Source organism: Magnolia sinica, chromosome 13, assembly GCF_029962835.1.
Source record: "Magnolia sinica isolate HGM2019 chromosome 13, MsV1, whole genome shotgun sequence".
In the NCBI taxonomy this organism is placed as follows: Eukaryota; Viridiplantae; Streptophyta; class Magnoliopsida; order Magnoliales; family Magnoliaceae; genus Magnolia; species Magnolia sinica.
Window position 1 is genome coordinate 36,916,227 of NC_080585.1, and position 22,332 is coordinate 36,938,558.

Genomic DNA, 22,332 nt, shown 5'->3' on the forward strand with positions numbered 1-22,332 from the left:
CCCTCTTCAGTTCTATAAACAATTCAAATTACAATGTTCTTTTCACAGCGATCCAAATTCGTATGATTTGGCCCGTTTCTATTGATCTCAACCTTTGACATGAGGCATTTCGATGGATAAAAAACATTGACATGCTTGGGCCATTCAGTGGATCCAAATTGTTCATATATTCGGCAATTCCAACTCATCATATGATTGAAGCTGCTTGTCACGATCGAAACTCATCATATGATTGATACTTTTCATGATCCTTGGCAATGGATCTGCTAAGTTTGATCCATACCCAAATTCCTGTAGGACCCTCTTCAGCTTTACAAATGATTCAAACTGTTCATATGATTTGGCCCATCTCTATTGATCCTAACCTTTGACATGCTTGGGCCACTTCAATGGATCAAAACCTTTCATGTGTTGGGCCATTTAGCGGACTTGAACTTCTTATATGATTTGGCCCATTCAGCCATCCAAATGCATCATATGATTCGTGCCGCTGTTAGTGATCTAAACTCATCATATGATTGAAGACTCTTTCCATGACCCATCCCAATCGATATGTTAAGTTGATCCCTCTATTCATAATATTTGAGGTTTGTTCTCAGTGATGCACATCGTTAATTTTGTAGGACTGTCCTCAGTTTGATACACAAGTCAAATAGTCAGGTTTCTTTTTACAACAATCCAAATTCATATGATTTGGCCCATTTCTAGTGATCTAAACCTTTGACATGGGCTATTTCGATGGATAAAAAACATTGACATGCTTGGGCCATTCAGTGGATCCAAAATTTTCATATGATTCGGCCCGTTCGACGATCCAAACTCATCATATGATTGAAGTTGCCTTTCTTGGATGGGCCATTTCGGCAGATTTGAACTTCTTATATGATTCGGCCCATTCAATGATTCAAACACATCATATGATTCGTGCTGCTTGTAGTGATTTAAACTCATCATATGATTGAAGCAAAGCCTCTTTCCATAACCCATCCCAATGGATATGTGAAGTTGATTCATCAATTCGTAATATTTGAGGTTGGTTCTCTGTGATACACATCTTTAATTTTGTAGGACCCTCTTAATATTGGGCCTACATTTTGTGATTCAAATCATTAATATTGTAGGGTGACTACTATCATTATAAAAATATTAAGGTAGGGCCTATTTTCAGTGATCCAATTAATATGGTAGGGCTTGTTTTCAATGATCCAATGGTTAATATTGATTAGGAACATTTTCACCCATACGAATATTTGATATGGTTGGGCCATTCCAAGTGATTGAAATTATTCATTTGATTGGGCCTATTGTAAGTGATCCAAACCCTTTATATCATTGTGGCCATTTTAATGATTAGAACCAATATATGTTGAGGCCTGTGTTCACCAATCAATTCCATTGATTATTAATAGCCCTCATTGGATGTGGTAAGGACAAAAATTGTTAGTGGAGCAATCTTGACATATAATATTTTGATCTTTTATAGTTAAGTGTGGAGTGTAGTTATTTTTCTTGACTAATTGTTCATCTAACTAGCCAATATTCAACGATCCAAATCGTTAATATGGTAGGGTTTATCCAAACCCTACCACGATTGATCCAAACCCTTCATATGATATGCTGGTTTCCGATGATGCAAACCTTTAACATGCTTGGGCCATTTCAATTGATTTGAACCGTTAATATGATTGGCTTATACTTACTGATTCAACGCTTCATATGATTGGGGTTGCTTTTAGTGATCTATGCTCTAAATATCATTAAGGCTGTTTTTAGTGATATATTATATACAATGATAGTGCCTTTTAGTTGTTCATTATGATGGATGTTTTTAAATGGCAATTAATTTCAATGAACGAGATGTATGAAGATATACATGAATATATTAATGAGGTCTACCAAAAATTTCAATAGGTGATACAGTATGTACAATGATAATGCCCTTTAATTGTTAATGGGGAAGAAACTATGGGAAAGATGATCAATTACCACGTCTATTCTTTTTTGTATGGTCATATAGATCTCCACCATGGGCGACAATGTTCGCTTGACTTATGGGAAGAAAGAGGGTGTTGACAATCAATAATTTGCAAAGAAGATCCCTTACCCTTCCTAACATATGTATAATGTGTATGGGAGATGCAGAATCAATTAATCACCTCTTCATTCATTGCATGTTTGCTTGAAAGACATGGGATTACTTTCTCAATGCTCTCCATACAAGCTTACGTGAAGCCGAATTCTGTTGTGGACCTTCTGTGGTTTGGCATTCAGGAGGGGTGGGAAAAGTGGGGAAAGCTTTGTGGAGATTGCTTCTATATAGGAGATGTTTTTAGAATAGGAGTTCTTCACATATTGTGGCCGTTAGGGAAGTTAAATGTATTTTTTAGGTTGGGCTTCTTATGTAAAGCCAGTTGTTAATCATGCTAACCTCTCATATGTTTTTCAATTAAGTAGGTGGGTTGTTTTCCTTTGCGCATTTTGTGGGCTTTTAATGAAGCTCTCTCAAAAAGTAAAAAAGAAAAAAGAAAAAAGAAACCATAGCTAAATTCTTTTGTTGGTTTTAGGTTTTACTATAAAAAATACAAAACAAAAAACAAATAGGAAGGACATAAACAAAGAAGAAATGAAAAAAAAAAGGTAAAAAAATATGAAGAATCTAAACTAAAGATGATTTTTGTGCAAGATTTCCTAGTAGGTGAAAACTAAATGCCCCAAATTTGTTGTTGGAATGACCTTTTATCAATAAATGAAATTCAATATACAGATTAACTTCTTGATCTTTAAAAAATTAATTATTTGAAAATACCACTTATGTATGATATTTTTGTTTGAGGTAAACTAATCTTCATGCTAAGTGTCTTTCCTATTTTGGGATACTCTTGATCTTAGTAGGGTTTGACAGTTTACAAATATAACCCTAAGCACACAATACATAACTTCACTAAATGCTGAATATCATTCACCTCCAATAGAAAGATAGTCAAATACATACTCAAGGATGAGCCTACCCCAATCCTTTTTTCTCAATTTACTTGGATCTTCGATAGATGTGAGGTTTCGCTTCCCAAAAGGGACGGGGACAGGGACACCCTGTTGTTATAAAAAAAACTTCCCAAAACCCATCATGAGTTTGGGTGAATGACTTTGGTCATGGGTTTGCTCCCATAGACACAAGTGCAATTTCCCTCCCCATGGATTACCTATCACGAGTTGGGGCGAACGACTTTGGTCGTGGATTTGCTCCTCATAGACACGAGTTTAATTCCCCTCCTCGTGGATTACCTGTTATGAGTTTGGGCGAACGACTTTAGTCGTGGGTTTGCTCCTCACAGATAAGAGTTCGATTCCCATCCCCGTGGATTACTCGATGCGCGTGGTGTAACTGGGAAGTTTTTTATTTATAATCCCCACATCTGGAGACCCACTACACCCGTCCCGATGCGGTGCTGACTCAACTCGACTCGGTACCTGTCACTGGGTCAAACTCAGTCTGGATTAGTCCATGCTAGACCTGGACTTAGATCTGTTCAGGCATGCTGGACTTGGTACCGAGTTGGGCGAGTCGGGTCAGCTCTTCAGCCCTAACTTGGTCCGACTTAACTCGTTGCCCTGTTCTTCACCCTATTTATCAAGGAAAGTTTTTGTTTTTAATCCTCACATTTGGATTTTCTTGAAATTTTAACCTTCAATTTCAGTGTTCATTATTAAGCCTACGCCTATCCATTCCTTTCAAGCTTGATCCTGCCCCTATAGGCGTATGTTCATGACGTTTAACGACTGAGTTCGATTTCCTCCCCGTGGATTTTTCGATGCACGTGGTTGGCGAGTGATTGTGTGCATTTGTAAGGAATGGTCTCACCTTAAAGGGACGGGGACACCCCCATCTTTAAATAAATAAAATCCCAAAACCCGTCACGAGTTTGGGCGAATGGCTTTGGTCTTGGGTTTGCTCCCCACAGACACGAGTTCGTTTCCCCTCTCTGCGGATTATCGGTCATGAGTTTGGGAGAACGACTTTAGTCGCGGGTTTGCTCCCCACAGACATGTGTTCGGGATAATGGCTTTGGTCATGGGTTTGCTCCCCACAAACACAAGTTCGATTCTCTTTCTCGTGGATTACCCGTCATGAGTTTGGGCGAACGACTTTAGTGGTGGGTTTGCTCCCCACAGACATGAGTTCGATTCCCCTTCCCGTGGATTACTCAATGCACGTGGTGTATTAAGGGAAGTTTTTTTTTAATTTTTTTTTAATATTTAAATCCTCACATTTGGAGACTCCTAAAACCCTCAATTCTGCATTTACTATTAAGCCTACTCACGTCCATTCCTTTCAAACTTCATACTGCCCTTATACATGTAAGTTGGTGATGCTTAACGACTGAATGAAAGCTTCGTCTATCGATGAATAATGCATTGACTCTGTTATTGGCATTACTTTGTTTTTCCCTCATTTCCTATTAGTGAGTTCCGATGCACTCTGTCACTAATAGGGAGATGTCATATCTGCTAAAAAACAGAGCCCCGATCTAATAGGGTGCACGGGTGGCCTAGCTTCTAGTTCTCTTGATTAGGTCATCATATTTTGTGGTGGCGACTCCTGAAGTATGGGAATTACTCCTAAACCAGCGGAATTACATGAACGGCATGACGTTTCTAGTCAAAGCCTTCAGCCCGAACTTCAATATATAGATCTCATTTTTCTTCAAAATGAATCTATCAGGGGCCAAGCTAGCCCGAACCACAGAATGGGCTTATCATCGGGTGTTGGTTGACCGACTCTGATTGCCAATCAGTTGTTCGCCCGACCAAAAAGTCCATCTACATCCCCTATTCAAATTAGAAATTCTGCCTTGCCTCTTATCACTTCACTCCTTCCCCGTGATCATTTTCAGGTTTTGGTTTGTCTTAGACGATGGGGTAAGCTCCCATGAATGTGCACATGACTTACTTTTTATTGGACTATCTTTAATAGGCAAAATCTCACACCACTTTACACAAGGGATGATTAGTCGTGGAATCAAAGTAATAACCCATCGATCTTTAATTAGGATCAAGACAACTACCAGAAAAAGGGGCAAAGGCTACGGATAAAATCCGTAGCCTTAGACCTATGGCTACGGTTCTAGTCCGTAGCACGACCGTAGTCGTAGGTGCCATAACAATAGGTCTGGAACCTATAGCTATGGATTTAATCCGTAGCTATAGGTTATAACAACTATGGATATAATCCGTAGCAACTATATCTGTAGCGATAAATACAAATAGCTACAGATATTACTTGTAGCTAAAAGTCCATAGCAATATGCCAAATTTAATAATGGCTACAGTTGTCGGATTACCGGCTACGGTCAATATTCGTAGTTATTTCGTATATTAAAATAATATATATAATCATTTGTTCATTCAATTATGACCTGCATAATCATTCATTCATTCCATTACAATCAATTACAATCATTCATTCATTCAATTACAATCCTTCATTCAATCAATTACAATTACAATCCTTCATTCAATCAATTACAATTACAATCAATTACAATCCTTCATTCAATTAATTACAATTACAATTACAATAATGCTGAAAATACAAATCTTTGGCTTCATTAGAGAAATTTGCTCGACTTCACCCTGAAATTTCAATGATTAAGAATTGAAAGAGAAGATATATTTTGACGGTATGATATTTTTTTTCACAAGTAAATAGGCCTTTTTCAGCCATCACCCACCCGAAGAATCAAAAACTGATTGTTGTCCAAGTCCACTCCTTTTCCTTTTAATTTCTTAGTGAGCTCTGTAAAATTACTTCCATGGTTATTTATGTAGTACTTTGAAGAGTTGTCTCGAAATGCAACTCTAGTAATGACAAAGTCACTTCCTGCAATAGCTTCGTATATTCCATCATCCTACAAATAGTCATGGCATTCATAAATCAGAATGACCATTGGGGGAAAGAAAAACAAAGTGAAAGAAGTTTATCATGTATAACTATTTTTTTCCTTAATGAATTAATAAAAACTCAAAGAGGAATGAAATTGACACAAAAGGAATGGTCTCATCATATGGTTTGTATGGCCAAAATAAACATCTGGATGATTTCCGCAAGGAGGACCATCGGTAGCCACAAGTACCCACTTCCCAAGGAATGGTCTCACCATATATATGGTTTAGGTTATAAGTTTATATTAATATTGTAGGTTATAGGTTTAGGTTATAGGTTATAGATTTAGGTTTAGGTTTAGAGATTTGAGAATACATTTACGTTTTAGGTTTAGGTTTAGGTTTTACGTTTAGGTTAAAGTTATAGGTTTAGGTTTAGGTTTAGGTTTAGGTTTAGGTTAGGTTATATGTTAAGGTTTAGGGAATTGAGTTTAGGTTATAGGTTATAGGTTATAGGGTAAGGTTTAGGTTAATTATAGGTTAAGGTTTAGGTTTAGGTTGTAGGTTTAGGTTTAGGTTTTAGTTTTGGGATTTGAGAATAAGTTTAGGTTATAAGTATAGGTTTAGGTTTAGGTTTAAGTTGTAGGTTATAGGTTTAGGTTATAAGTTTATGTTAATATTGTAGGTTATAGGTTTAGTTTTAGGAATTTGAGAATACATTTAGGTTTTAGGTTTTAGGTTTTAGGTTTAGGTTTAGGTTTAGGTTATAGGTTTAGGTTATAGGTTATAGCTTTAGGGAATTGAGAATATGTTAAGGTTTAGGGTTAGGAAATCGAGTTCGGGTTCGGGATCAGGTTTAGGTTTGGGTTTTCAAGTTTAGGTTTAGGTTTAGGTTAGGGAGTTGAGATTAGGATTAGGTGTAGGTTTAGGTTTAGGGATTTGAAAATACATTTAGGTTTTAGGTTTAGGTTATAGGTTTAGGTTTAGGTTAGGTTATAGGTTATAAGTTATAGGTTAAGGTTTAGGTTAGGTTTTGGTTTAGGTTTAGGTGATAGGTTATAGGTTATATGTTATAGGTTATAGCTTTTAGGAATTGAGAATAGGCTAAGGTTTAGGTTTAGGAAATTGGGTTCGGGTTTGAGATTGGGTTTAAGTTTGGGTTTTCAAGTTTAGGTTTAGGTTTAGGTTAGGGAGTTGAGATTAGGATTAGGTGTAGGTTTAGGTTTAAGGATTTGAGAATACATTTAGGTTTTAGGTTTAGGTTATAGGTTGAGGTTTAGGTTTTAGGTTTAGGTTATAGGTTGAGGTTTAGGTTTTAGGTTTAGGTATAGGTTTGGTTATAGGTTATAAGTTTAGGTTATAGGTTAGAGGTTATAGGTTATATGTTATATGTTAAGGTTTAGGTTATAGGTTTTGGTTTAGGTTAAGGTTATAGGTTTAAGTTTAGGTTTAGGTTATAGGTTATATCTTTAGGGAATTGAGAATAGGTTTAGGTTATAGGTTATAGCTTTAGGGAATTGAGAATAGGTTAAGGTTTAGGTTTAGGAAATCGGGTTCGGGTTCGGGATCGGGTTTAGGTTTAGGTTTTCAAGTTTAGGTTTAGGTTTAGGTTAGGGAGTTGAGATTAGGATTAGGTGTAGGTTTAGGTTTAGGGATTTGAGAATAAGTTTAGGTTTTAGGTTTAGGTTAAGGTTTTAGGTTTAGGTATGTTAGGTTATAGGTTATAAGTTTAAGTTATAGGTTATAGGTTAAAGGTTAAGGTTTAGATTATAGTTTTTGGTTTAGGTTAAGGTTATAGGTTTAGGTTAAGGTTTAGGTCATAGATTATATGTTATAGGTTATAGCTTTTGGGAATTGAGAATAGGTTAAGGTTTAGGTTATAGGTTATATGTTATAGGTTATAGCTTTTGGGAATTGAGAATAGGTTAAGGTTTAGGTTTAAGAAATCGGGTTCGGGTTCGGGATTGGGTTTAAGTTTGGGTTTTCAAGTTTAGGTTTAGGTTTAGGTTGGGGAATTGAGATTAGGATTGGGTGTAGGTTTAGGTTTGAGGATTTGAGAATACATTTAGGTTTTAGGTTTAGGTTTAGGTTTTAAGTTTAGGTTATAGGTTTAGGTTCAGGTTAATGTTAGGTTATAGGTTATAAGGTTAAGGTTTAGGTTATAGGTTTTGGTTTAGGTTAGGTTTAGGTTATAAGTTATAGCTTTTGGGAATTAAGAATAGGTTAAGGTTTAGGTTTAGGTTTAGGAAATAGGGTTCGGGTTCGGGATTGGGTTCAAGTTTGGGTTTTCACGTTTAGGTTTAGGTTTAGGTTAGGGAGTTGAGATTAGGATTAAGTGTAGGTTTAGGTTTAGGGATTTGAGAATACATTTAGGTTTTAGGTTTAGGTTTAGGTTTCGGTTAATGTTAGGTTATGGGTTAAAAGTTTAAGTTATAAGTTATAGGTTATAGGTTAAGGTTTAGGTTATAAGTTTTGGTTTAGGTTAAGGTTATAGGCTTAGGTTTAGGTTTAGGTTAAGGTTTAGGTTTAGGTTATAGGTTATAGCTTTTGGGAATTGAGAATAGGTTAAGGTTTATGTTTAGGAAATCGGGTTCGGGTTCGGGATTGGGTTCAAGTTTGGGTTTTCAAGTTTAGGTTTAGGTTTAGGTTAGGGAGTTGAGATTAGGATTAGGTGTAGGTTTAGGGATTTGAGAATACATTTAGGTTTTAGGTTTAGGTTATAGGTTTAGGTTTAGGTTAAGGTTTGGTTATAGGTTATAAGTTTAGATTGTAGGTTATAGATTATAGGTTATATGTTAAGGTTTAGGTTATAGGTTTTGATTTAGGTTAAGGTTATAGGTTTAGGTTATAGGTTTTGGTTAGGTTTAGGTTTAGGTTATAGGTTTAGGTTATAGGTTATAGCTTTAGAGAATTGAGAATATTTTGAGGTTTAGGTTTAGGAAATCGGGTTCGGGTTCGGGTTCGGGATCAGGTTTAGGTTTGGGTTTTCAAGTTTAGGTTTAGGTTTAGGTTAGGGAGTTGAGATTAGGATTAGGTGTAGGTTTAGGTTTAGGGATTTGAGAATAAATTTAGGTTTTAGGTTTAGGTTTTAGGTTTAGGTTAATGTTAGGTTATAGGTTATAAGTTTAAGTTATAGGTTATAGGTTAAGGTTTAGATTATAGGTTTTGGTTTAGGTTAAGGTTATAGGTTTAGGTTTAGGTTATAGGTTATATGTTATAGGTTATAGCTTTTGGCAATTGAGAATAGGTTAAGGTTTAGGTTTAAGAAATCGGGTTCGGGTTTGGGATTGGGTTTAAGTTTGGGTTTTCAAGTTTAGGTTTAGGTTTAGGTTAGGGAGTTGAGATTAGGATTAGGTGTAAGTTTAGGTTTAGAGATTTCAGAATACATTTAAGTTTTAGGTTTAGGTTTAAGTTTTAGGTTTAAGTTATAGGTTTAGGTTTAGGTTTAGGTTAATGTTAGGTTATAGGTTATAAGTTTAAGTTATAGGTTATAGGTTAAGGTTTAGGTTTAGGTTATAGATTTTAGTTTAGGTTAAGGTTATAGGTTTAGGTTTATGTTTAGATTTAGGTTATAGGTTATAGCTTTTGGGAATTAAGAATAGGTTAAGGTTTAGGTTTAGGAAATTGTGTTCGGGTTCGGGATTGGGTTCAAGTTTGGGTTTAAGTTTGGGTTTTCAAGTTTAAGCTTAGGTTTAGGTTTGGGAGTTGAGATTTGGATTAGGTGTAGGTTTAGGTTTAAGGATTTGAGAATACATTTAAGTTTTAGGTTTAGGTTTAGGTTTTAGGTTTAGGTTATAGGTTTAGATTTAGGTTTAGGTTAATGTTAGGTTATAGGTTATAAGTTTAAGTTATAGGTTATAGGTTATAGGTTAAGGTTTAGGTTATAGGTTTTGGTTTAGGTTAAGCTTATAGGCTTAAGTTTAGGTTAAGGTTAAGGTTTAGGTTATAGGTTTAGGTTTAGGTTATAGGTTATATGTTATAGGTTATAGCTTTTGGGAATTGAGAATAGGTTAAGGTTTAGGTTTAGAAAATCGGGTTCGGGTTCGGGATTGGGTTCAAGTTTGGGTTTTCAAGTTTAGGTTTAGGTTTAGGTTAGGGAGTTGAGATTAGGATTAGGTGTAGGTTTAGGGATTTGAGAATACATTTAGGTTTTAGGTTTAGATTATAGGTTTAGGTTTAGGTTAAGGTTTGGTTATAGGTTATAGATTATAGGTTATATGTTAAGGTTTAGGTTACAGGTTTTGGTTTAGGTTAAGGTTATAGGTTTAGGTTAGGTTTAGGTTTAGGTTATAGGTTTAGGTTATAGGTTATAGCTTTAGGGAATTAAGAATAGGTTAAGGTTTAGGTTTAGGAAATCGGGTTCGGGTTCGGGATCGGGTTTAGGTTTGGGTTTTCAAGTTTAGGTTTAGGTTTAGGTTAGGGAGTTGAGATTAGGATTAGGTTAAGGTTATAGGTTTAGGTTTAGGTTTAGGTTTAGGTTATATGTTTAGGTTAAGGTTATAGGTTATAGCTTTAGAGAATTGAGAATAGGTTTAGGTTATAGGTTTAGGGTGTGGTTTAAGTTATGGGTGTGGTCCCTATAAATACAGATATAAACGCGGCCTACTCTAGTTGGTCAGTCCCCTCCAATGCTGTCCATAGGAAATGGATAGCTTCATCATGGTCATAACAGCGGTTCCCACCTTCCAGGGACCCCCGCTCATCCGGATAGCTCCGACGCACATCCGGGTCTGCTCCATCAATTTCAAGCAAATACAAATATAAATACGGCTTGTCCAAATGGCCAGGCCACTCCAATGTTGTCCATAGGAAATGGACAGCTTCATCATGGTCATAACAGCGGTTCCCACCTTCCAAGGACCCCCGCTCAACATCCGAATAGCTCCGACGCACATCCGAGTCTGCTCCATCAATTTTTACGGAATTATGCATGTCCTACTCATGAGCATGCCTAATATTGCCAATGCATGGGATTCAGCACAAATACCTTTTCATGATTCAAAGAAGGGAACTCGAGGGTTTTCCTTACATTCCATTGTATGCTTCCAAGGTGTAGATGGCCCCTGAAACACACATAATGAATAACTATAACCACAATGATAACTATTGTGAATACACTATAATGAACAAATTATTATTATAGATAACTGTAATTACAACACAGATATCATGCACACGATATCACGAACATATTGTTGCAACAAATAAATGTAATTATAATCACATAATGTATTGTTTGATGAACAACAGGCTTTGATCAACTATAGGCTTTTAAAAGATGAAGAAGAAGTCAACTACAAGCTTTTAAATAGTAAGAAATGGCATGCAATAAATCATGCTCATAAGATTTTAACATAATCTAGAGAGAGAGTCCACATGAAAATGAAAAAAAAAAAAAAAAAAGACTTGTCGAGTACTCAACCACTTGATTGATTTTTCCAAGGATTTCAAAGAATAAAGTTTCACCTTTCAAAAAATAAATAAATAAATAAATAAAGTTTTGCCTTTAACTACTCGTTCATATTATTGAGCACTGATATAAGATATAGCAACAAACCTTACATAATAGGATATCACTAGCAATGACCAAGTCCAAATATGAATCAGTTGTTGGAAAGGGGTCACCCCATGAATCTGGGAAAAAAAGATATTGTCCATTCATTATCATTGCATTAAAAAATAATAATCAAGTACCACATTTTCTCCTCAATTAATTGGTTGCCTATGAGTTTATGTAACCACTCTAAATGGCCACTACATAGAGCAGCCTCTGTTTTTAGCCACATTACCAAGGGTAGTTGATTCCAACATACAGATTTTAGCCACTTTACCAAGGAATAGTTCATTTTGATTGATGCATGAGGACTGAATTTTAATCATGATAGATCTGATTAACTAAAGCATTTGGTGAGAATTTCATTCAAAATGACGCAATACCCAAGCATTGGCAGCTGCATTGGAACTACGTAATGTTCATGGTGGGACCTGATTGATGGATGGCTAGCTAGGATCTTAAGAAGGTACTCCTCAGCTAGCAAGTATCAGCAGAAAACAGGTACTCAGAGGAATCATAACAACAATCAGAGGAAAGGAAAAAAAATTAAAATACTACAAGAACCCCAAATAAAAAATATATTTATCAGTTTTTATAGTTACCCAGCCTAGTTGTCTTCATCAGCAGATACTGTAAGAAACAAAAAATAAAAGCAGGAATTCCAATTTTTCAACAGGAGAAATTTATTAAAGAAACCAAAACCACAAGCTAGCAAGGTCCCAAGGTTTCAAATAAACGATTCCTCCACATCTTTACAATTTGCATTAGCAAATAAGTCCATAAACAAATTAAATTGAACCATGATCCTAGTGGTGGTGGTAGTATAACCAGCTAATCTTTGGGTATCCTCGTCACCTTTTCTAATTAAAGTATCCTTGCCACGTTGAATGCCAACGAGAGACCTTCATGCTCTTTTTCTTTTCTAATTGATGTTTTCACTTTCTTAGGCAATTTGATTGGAAAAAGAAAATGCAATCTAAGAAAAAAGCACATACTGGATTAGATAACTGAATCTGGATTGCTGTCACAGTTTCCAATACTCACAGGTCTTAAAATTACCTCACAAAGCTAATCAAAGGCAAAATTCTTTAAAGTAGAAAATGATAGCCTGCTAGTTGTATATTGAATTCCGTGCAACCCCAAATGCTCAGTAGAGATGAATATAGATGTAAATAAATTCCCAGTGAGTAGAATGCCCACTTGCCTCAATTACCATTGTTCCTGATCCTTTGAATAAAGAAACCAGCTCACTCTGCCATTACAGGCTGGTTCAACAGAGGAAGTCCATTCCACCTAATGCAACATGTGAGTGCTGCATTTTCCAAACAACACACCCTTGAATATTTGGGTGAAACTGATTGGCTGGGCTTGTTGGGTTGGGTGGATCTACATGAGATATTGATTTTGCATGGCCCAGGCCACCCTAACTACTTGAGATGTTTCCATGAGCAATGGATCTGATACCAACAAATGCATGCAGGGTAAACAATCATCAGATGCTAAGATTTCTTTTCTTTAAGTATCAAATCAGGAAACAAAAGTTACTCCTCAACTATCATACTTTGAAGGATCACTAATAGTTCTGAATTTTGTAGTACATGCAACTGTAGAAATTATTAAAAACAAATTAAAATAAGTAAAAGAGGAGAACAAACCACAAGCATGAAGCATTAGAAAAGAACACTCCCACAACAACGTAAGAATGTCAATTAGCATGGCTGAAAGAGAACTACTAATCAAAAAAAAAAAAAAACTACTAATCAGAATTTTCAACAAATTGATTAAATAGAGCTTCTTCAAGAGTGACAAGGTCCTTTGCATACTTGGTAGATCATTATGTAAACTGTGGCCTACTAAAATAGTCTCATGTGACAACTTCTTCTTCAAAGATTTCTACAAAATGCAAAGACCAGTCAGTAAAAGAAAATGCAGGAGCCAGCAATTAACAAGTACAACTTACAATACTTGTATACCTACCAAAGAAGAGGTAACTATCTGCAGTTTCTAGGAGATCCTAGTAGAAGGATCTCCTTTTCCTCCTCTGACCGGAAAAAATACAAAGCAGATGGACCATAGGAGAAGGTAGCTTTTATGATAAGGTCCAATAACTAAGGGACCAAAAATGAGAACTGAACAACCAGCATCATTTGAACTAGGTTCCTCTACTAGAACATGTTATGACCAATCTAGAGAAAAGCCCACATGTTATAAATAAGCAGACGTAAAATGACAAAGAAGTATGGTTCAAATTGTTGATGTGATGCAACAAAAAAAAAACCCAAGATTGCCAGATCCTAGTCATAGCTATTTGGCCAGTTTTCTATAGAGTTTGAACTATCACTATTTTTTCTTTCTTAAATGTGTACTTCTTGGCTGGGTATTGAAGGGTTGGAATATTTCAATCTTGACTCTTGAGGAACTTTGGTGTGTGGGTCATCAATAGCGAAACCCATCATATTACTGGTTTGGATAACTAAACCTCCATAGTTTTCTATTTTCACTTCTTAGCCATTGCAGCCCAAGAAGTGACTATTATGAACTATGGAACTGTTCTCTTCCAAGAAACAGAACATGGAACTGTGAACCATGATTTTTTTTAGATGAACTGTATTTTTTATTATTTTTTTTGAAAAATAAATGAAAAAAAGTATGGAACTGCTCCAAAACAGATTCATCAGAGGAAAAAAAATAGAACTGTAATCTTCTGTAATTTTAAGATGATGTGCTCCCAACAACACAGCAATGTATATGGAAAAAAGAATTAATGAATTATGAAGATTTTATCACTTTTGGAAAGATTATGGAGAAAAGTAAAAGAAAAAAAGGGATTAGCTCAAACCAACAAACCTGGAGTGTAAATCGATTCATCTAAATCATCATCCTGTTGAACAGAAATGCAATGATTAGTATCCATGAGAACATCCAGAACTAGACAGAATGACTTGATAATGAGTTCTTCAAGGAGCCATCATCAATGTGTCTGCAAAACTATGTGTGAAACATGCCATTTTTAAATATTTGTGGTAGCATTTATGTGACTGTGTGCAACAAATGCAAGAAATAGGAGGCATGAAAGTAGGTACTTCCAAGGCAAAGGAGACTGGCTTTCCAATAGTCCTCTAACCTAACCCAAGAAATAGGAAGCAAGAAAGTAATTCTTTTAGGATGTGAAAGAGAAAAACAGAGGCGTTAAAAAAGAGCTTCCTATAACTAATGAAATTCACTACGATGGTAAAAAAACTAACTCCAATTGCCTACATTCTTTAAGGACACTTCTAGTCACTCACCCATAAAACCTGGGGCTTTGAGTATAGACAGCAAATTCTCTTTTGGTTGGGGTTCATGACTCAATGATGACAATGGTGAAGTCATTGATGCATCCTCACCTATTGCAGGAAAAAGAAAAAGTATAGAACAGTATCAACAAGTAAGCAACTTTAATAAGAAACAAAAGTAAAATCTCCTTGACATGAGTGGTGAAAACAATTGAAAACTTCATAGATTTAACAGGACCACCACAATAATAATTTAAAGAAAAAATGGTAAGAGTTACATGGCATCTGTGTGATATATAGATGCAATTTCCAGCCCGGTCTCATTTTGCATTTTCCTTGGCTAGGAAAATCTGTCCCTGAGAGAAAAAACAAGCTTGTAGGATCATCGACTTGCAATTGTTCGTATCCACTGCATCTATGGCTATTGTGAATGTTCTGAAGATGTCCAATCTCTGTATATAAAAACCTGCATTGATGAGGAGCAATAATTACAAGCATAATATTAGATTCAGCTGCTATATAATGTTCTTGTTGTAATATTCTGGAACATTAAAAAATGAACTTCCATTACTAAAATTTAACAGCAGATCTAAACAGTAGATGCTATATGATTAAGAACTGGCACAGTATGTACTAATGATGTGAACTGAAATAATTAGTTCTTGAAGTGAAAGTGACAAAATTGCAATTACCTTGGTATTCATATTGAGGAACCAGTCTCCCAATTTCAATTATATTACCGTCATGTCAGATACAAATGGAAGTTAACTACAACTTGAGGGCTACTCCCTCATATCATAAATACTAGGACAATTTCACCATTTCCTTTCTATTGAACTAACCATGGTTAATTGGTCATAGTGCATCTAAATGCCCGTGATTCAATGAAAGCCCGTGATGTGAAGGTGTGGGACTCGCTAGAATCTAGGTAGATGCCAACATGTGCTGGAGATCTGTGGAATTAATCCATATTCTGAAAGAGTACGTGACACAATCGAGAATATTGGTTGAAGCATTTCTTCAAACATGTAGGGGGCCATGGATAGTGGCGGACATGGCTGCCACTGCCATGGCTGCTGCCAGCCATCAAAAGAGAAAAATAGAGAGAAAGAGAGAGTACCTCGTGTCACGCCCCAAACCCGGGGACGGACAGCTTCCGTGATGCCCCGAATTCGGCACTCGACTTCCATACACCAAGTCCCGAGTTCGGCGCACCACAAGGAAGATTTTTGACCGAATTTTTTTTTTTTTTTTTTTTTAATACATAGTAATACCTGAGCATGAAGACCCATGATCAAACTACCAAGCAACTCTCTTCATCATAAGTCCCGATGGTTATAAGTATAATCCTTTACAAAATATACGCAACGTCAACATTGTCAAATCGAAGAATAAATGCAATGCATCGAGAAAGCTAAGTCTTCCAAGCTACTCCAACCCTGAAAAAAAATGGGAAATAGGAGGCTTAGGCCAAAAAGCCTAGTGAGTACACACGTGTGTGCAGTGTGTCCTACAAGCAGGCAAGATAAATGTACTACAAGGAAATCATACCATAGCCATAACCATATTACATGCATCCGTAATCACGTCATCATCATCATATTGTCATGCCGTAATTATACAATATCGAAAATACTGACAAGTCCATGAGTCATACAATATCAGAGTACGCAATATAAATCAGCATGTAAATGAGGAGTTATAAAGAGTCAAATATCGGATGTCGAGGATGCAACACAATATGTGGTGCGAATGAAATGACTATTGTTGGAGTGAAGTCGGGATGGTGGTACGTAGTATCGCAGACTATGGGGTCTGTCACAAGGGACTTCTATCCAAAATAGTCCCATACCTAATTTGGATAGTCGGACTCAATGTGGTAAACTCCGATCTCGGGTTAGTCGCGCGCCCAACCGAAATCCTGGCCATTGCGAAGGTACACACAAAATAGTTGCGCACCACCGGCCCAGAGTGAATAGTAAATGAATGAATGAATGAGTATGCAACTCCCGCTCAATAAGTCCACATATCGATACTAGAGTTCATCTCTGGGATCATCACGGGTTTAGTATACTCCAAATGACACTGTCTCTCTCCTAGCAGAACACCAAGTGAGCGTAAGAAACCTCACTATCCGCCCGGCCAATAGTCCGCCAATACCTATCCGGCACGTCGATAGCGGACCCATTCACGAGCTGGTCAAACTCGGCCTAGTAATGCCCCCTACCCTCGGGCGGGTAAGGCCACACCCCTCCCAACCGACCACGACACGGTGGGAGACGCGGCCTCCTGGTATTCGGCACTCGGGCGCTCATGTATCCACTCGGTCTCGATGTTGGGGCGTCTCCGGCCTCGGAGGTTTAGGGATTTTCACCCGGGGACATCTATGGCGCCCGTATGCTAGAACCAAATATTTTCGGTGTCCCATCCGGCCATCCACGATATGCCCGTGGAGGCTACGGCCCCGATGTTGCTAGGGCACACAATGCAAGATGCATGAGTCATACAATACGTCATGCATCAATCCTGCGCATACCGTGCACTCATGTGAGATAACCTCCACCTATCGGGAGTCTCATAACAACTTGTTCAACGACATATGCAATGGTCAACCACATCTCATAACAAACATGCGATGATGCGTATGGGCATGTATGATAATGTTGTTTTTGTCACATACTCATAATCGATCAATAACCGGCCTCAACAATCGGCCGACAATGTGGACATTTAACCAACATTGTCCCCAAGGAATGACCCACATAAATATCAATACATACATCATGGTGAAATCACACCACATCGGTCCTCAGATACATCGCTTGGGTCTCACACAAGGGCCGCACATTCATCGCATTGGGCCTCACTCATGGGCCATGAATACACCACATCAGGCTGTACGACCCATGGGCTTCAAATACTCAAGAGGTGAGCCCTACACATGGGCCTCAAATACATCACAATGAGCCACAACCCATGGGCCTAAAATATATCTCAATTAGCCACGCCCATGAGTCTCAATTACATCACATTGGGCTTCGCTCATGGGCCTCGAATACATTGCAAGTGGCCTCAAATCTATTTCACAGGTAGACCACATACCGGGGCCTAATACACATCACTATGGGCCGCATCACATGGGCCGAAAATACATCACAATGAGCTTCATCATATGGACCGGAAATATATCTCAATGGGCCTTACCCATAGGCCACGAATACATGGCTACACCAATTATGATAAGTCCTATACTACAACCACTTCGCACGTCACATAGATAATGATTCATATTCGGTGTCACCTGGTTAAGGGCCGAGAGCCACATTTCATCATACCATTTATAGTTTAAAGATCACATTGTATAAAAATCCAGGATCTTGATAGCATTAGCTTGGGTAATATAACCCTAAATCATATTCGGTTTAGTGTACAACTTGGTCATGTGTGATTCAAGTGGTGGTATCTATGTCGATAAGTACAAATCTACATTGTTGAATGGTCATCAATGCCACTTGATTTCATACGGTTAGGTGGCCTTGTACTTATTTCACATTCATACAATTAGATGACTACGTATACTACATGTACTCCACCATTGCCTATGATTAGGTGGCTATACATACATCAAATACCCACATGATCAATGGGCCAAACAGGTAATATCACACCCTCACACCACTAGAGTTTATATATTTGTTATAATTAAACATGTTTTTAAGAGTTTAAACACAAGTATCATGATCTTATTACTTGGGGCCGCACTCCAACAAAAGTGCCAAGTGATCAAGGGATGTCCACAATCAGCCCATTTAAAGGATTAATCATCATTACTTCAAAAATTACCATACCAGTTCATCATACATTCCACACATGAAAATTACAAACTCTTATCGAAGAGGCCCAATGGTTAGCCCAAACAAGGCTATCACTGATGGGTCCACATGGCGTTCACTCAAAATGGGCCTTAACATTCTTGGGCTCACATATCAATGAAATTCATAATGGGTCCTATGCAGTAGAGTCCATGGGGATTTCCCATGAAGTTGAGTTGTGTGTGACCCACCTACGACTTAGGTCTGCTTTGATTATTTTAGTCCAAGTCCTAAAATGATATGAGGAAGTGGATGGTCTGCATGGATTAAATAGATACACCATAGTGGCCTTAGGTTGGATTCAATAGTTAAGTCCTTATTCTCACAGCCTTGTATTGTATGGTCCAATTCAGGTTGGATTACTGTTCTGTGGGATAATGGCTTAAAGGAAACCCGGTATATGGGTCGATATCTAATACATCGTCAGGATGGCTCATAATGAATTTTCAATGATGAGATTTAATTTGATTATTTCAAGGTGACACTAATCTTGGATGGCCAGTTGGTAACATCTTCAAAGATTGATAAATGATCACCAGAGGACTTAAACTAAATATGCCATAACATGGTCGTTAATGCAAAGCACCACAAATGGGTCATACCACACACAGTTAGGTTACCTCATAAAATTAAATTACTTCTGGCCACTAGAAGTGGTTCATAAATCCAGCCCTCCATTATGTGTGCCCACTGTTAAGCAACCAAGTTTAGGAACATCCAAATTCGTGGACCTAAACATATTTTAATGCCCTCACGTACGAATGGTTAAGGACAATTAAGTGACTACAGGAGGATTATTACATATAAATTCACATTGTTTATTTTATTTTTTTATTCATTCTTTTCTATAATTCTCATTTTTAGCCATCCAAAATGAATCTATCCGATATTCTGGACCACCCAAAATTTCGGAACAATGATTCCACCATTAACAAAATAGGCCACCAACCTTGTTTTCCTCCAATTTCATAAGTTACAAAGACTGAATTAAGGGGAAAAATAAATTTCATACCTGTCCAAATTCTTGACCCGAAAAGTCCAATGGTTTAGTTCAATCCTACCACTTTTGTATGTGGCCCACTATTTTAGACAAAATTATTTACTTCAACGCCTTAAAAACTTGCCAAATGGATGACGTTTGATGAACAATACCCAACAATTGTCCAAATCTTTTTTGTAATTAATATTATTTTATAAATTTATAATAATATAATAATAATATACAATAATACATTTGGTTGGGCCACCGAGTTTCTTACGGTAAATTTGGGTGCCCATTTTTAAATGGGCCCATAAATGCGGGTCTGAAGTTCGACATACATCAAGTGGGGCCTATAGAGCTTTTCTATCAATGATGGGAGTTTGAGACATGGTGGAGTGTGTGGTTGTTCCCTTTGCAATTTTTTTTATTTTATTTGGTTGGATATGAATGGTGAGAGTTTTTAAAAAGGGAGAGGAGTGTGAAAAAATGTTATAATATATAAATTTTTGCAATTGAAGAATGTTGTAATAGATAACTTTTGTAATAGAAGAATCAGGTTCTTTTATGGTTAATTTTTGGCTGACCCTTTCAAAGGGACCCATCAAATTAGGTAATGTTTAATACATAGTAAGCCTGTGTGGGGCCACTTTCAAGCAAAAGGACCTATGCTAACATCAAGTTGTTAAATTTGATTTTTATTATTTTCTTTTTGTTTCTCATATATGGGGCCCACAACAGGACGATCTAGTCCATCTGTTGTGTGTGTCCCACATGGTGGAGCGTCCAATCCAAGTTTCAAATGCATCCAAATTTCAGGTGGGGCCCAGCAAGTGCTTTTATATGCTTTAGCCATGTCTACTCATTAGTTTAGATGGTGTGGGCCACCTAAGATTTGGATTGTCTTCATTTTTCAGCTCCATGGCTAAAATGAGCTGAGAAATTAAATGGACAACGTGGATTAAATACATACATCACGTGTGGGGCCCGTTGGGGACCCACAACCCCTGCCCCTTTAAATCAAATGGCTGGAAGTGTCTCTCTCTTCTTTTTTTTTTTATACGTGTAAGTGTGTGTGAGTTTGGCCAGCCCAATGGGCCAATGGATGGGTGATTTGAATGCCATACAAACATTTTGGTGGGGCTCACTATCAATGGGTCCCACATGAACTCTATAATAAATTAATTTTATATGTTTTCTCCTATGCATCCCCACCATTAATAGCATCATCATCATTATTGCAATTATCTTCACCATCAATCATACTATCTTCATCATCCACACCATTAATCACATCATCATTAACATCATCTCTACCATACATAAACACAACAAAATAAAATAAGAATGAGTAGGGTGGGTGTACTCACCTTGATGAATTAGATGGATGGTTGAGATGAAATTAATGGTTGAGATGGATGGAAGGGATGTGATTGATGGCCCACCAAGATCAATCCTCTCTCTCTCTCTCTCTCTCTCTCTCTCTCTAATTGTAGAAAAATGGTGAAAGGCTAAGGGGTGGAAGTGTATTTATAGAGAAATGGATAAACTTTTGGTTAAGTTAGGCTAATGTGATTAATATTAGCTTAGGCTATAATTTTGATAATTAACTCATGATTTGTAATTAATGGTGGATTAAAGAAGCATGGGATGGCATGGTTTGATGATGTCATATATGAGGTGTGGCATGGAGAGATGTTGACTTTGGGGAGCATATGAGAGATGGGAGGTATGGGTATGTGACATCACACACATGGGTAGAGATTCTCTCACCCATGTGTGGCATGTACATGTGTGCTTGACATGTGTTGTGCACATGTGTGGAATGAAATACATGGTGCCATGCGCACATGATACAGTTATTATTCTTCAGGGCGTATCTCACTAACGGAGTATCATACCGACGCACGGGTGGTACCTCAACGATCGCGGCGATGGGGCGGTCGATATGAGATAGGTTTCAAGGTCTTGGGGTTCTGGTCAGTTAGGTGTGTACTTATGAATGATCAATCCATGTCTAGCTTAAGGGCTTCAATCATCATAAGCATGGAAAATAGTACCGAATAGACCAGGTGTTACACCTCGAGTGCCTCTGTTTTTTTTTTTTTTTTTTTACATGGAGACTATAATTCTTCTTCAAGAGACAATGTTCAACAAGTTCAACTACTGCTACAACAAGGGCAGATACTTCATAACCATGAAGAATGAGTAAATCTTTCTATTTTTATTTATTTATTTATTTATTATAGGAACAGGATTCCTTAAAATTTCACAAACAAAGGGGGAAATCCGAATTATAAAAGAGATTTCAACATCAAAGCTGGGGAAAAAAAAAAAAAAAGGAATGTGATACCCAAACACCCAAACCCAAATGGACAAAAAACCATCAAATCCTAAAACAAAACCCCCCACTGAAGAAAGCATAAATTACCATAAACCCAGGAACCCAAATCCCCAAAACACAAAACCCATCATACCCCCCAAAAGAAAATGTTAAAACGAACAACAAAAAGAACCCACCCTCAAACCCAACACGATCAGATCCCAAAATCATTAAAAAAAATAAAAAATAAAAAAATCCCACCCACGAAATGAAAGGAAAACATGATCCTTTTCCCATTACAGATTCAAAAAAATAAACCATAAAAGTGATTTTTACGAAAGCCCAAATCCTTTTCCCATTACAGATTTTAGGAAAGCCCTAATTCCAATATTGTAAAATATGATAATATGCAGATTTGCAGATCTAGAAATAAAAACCCCAAATCTCCA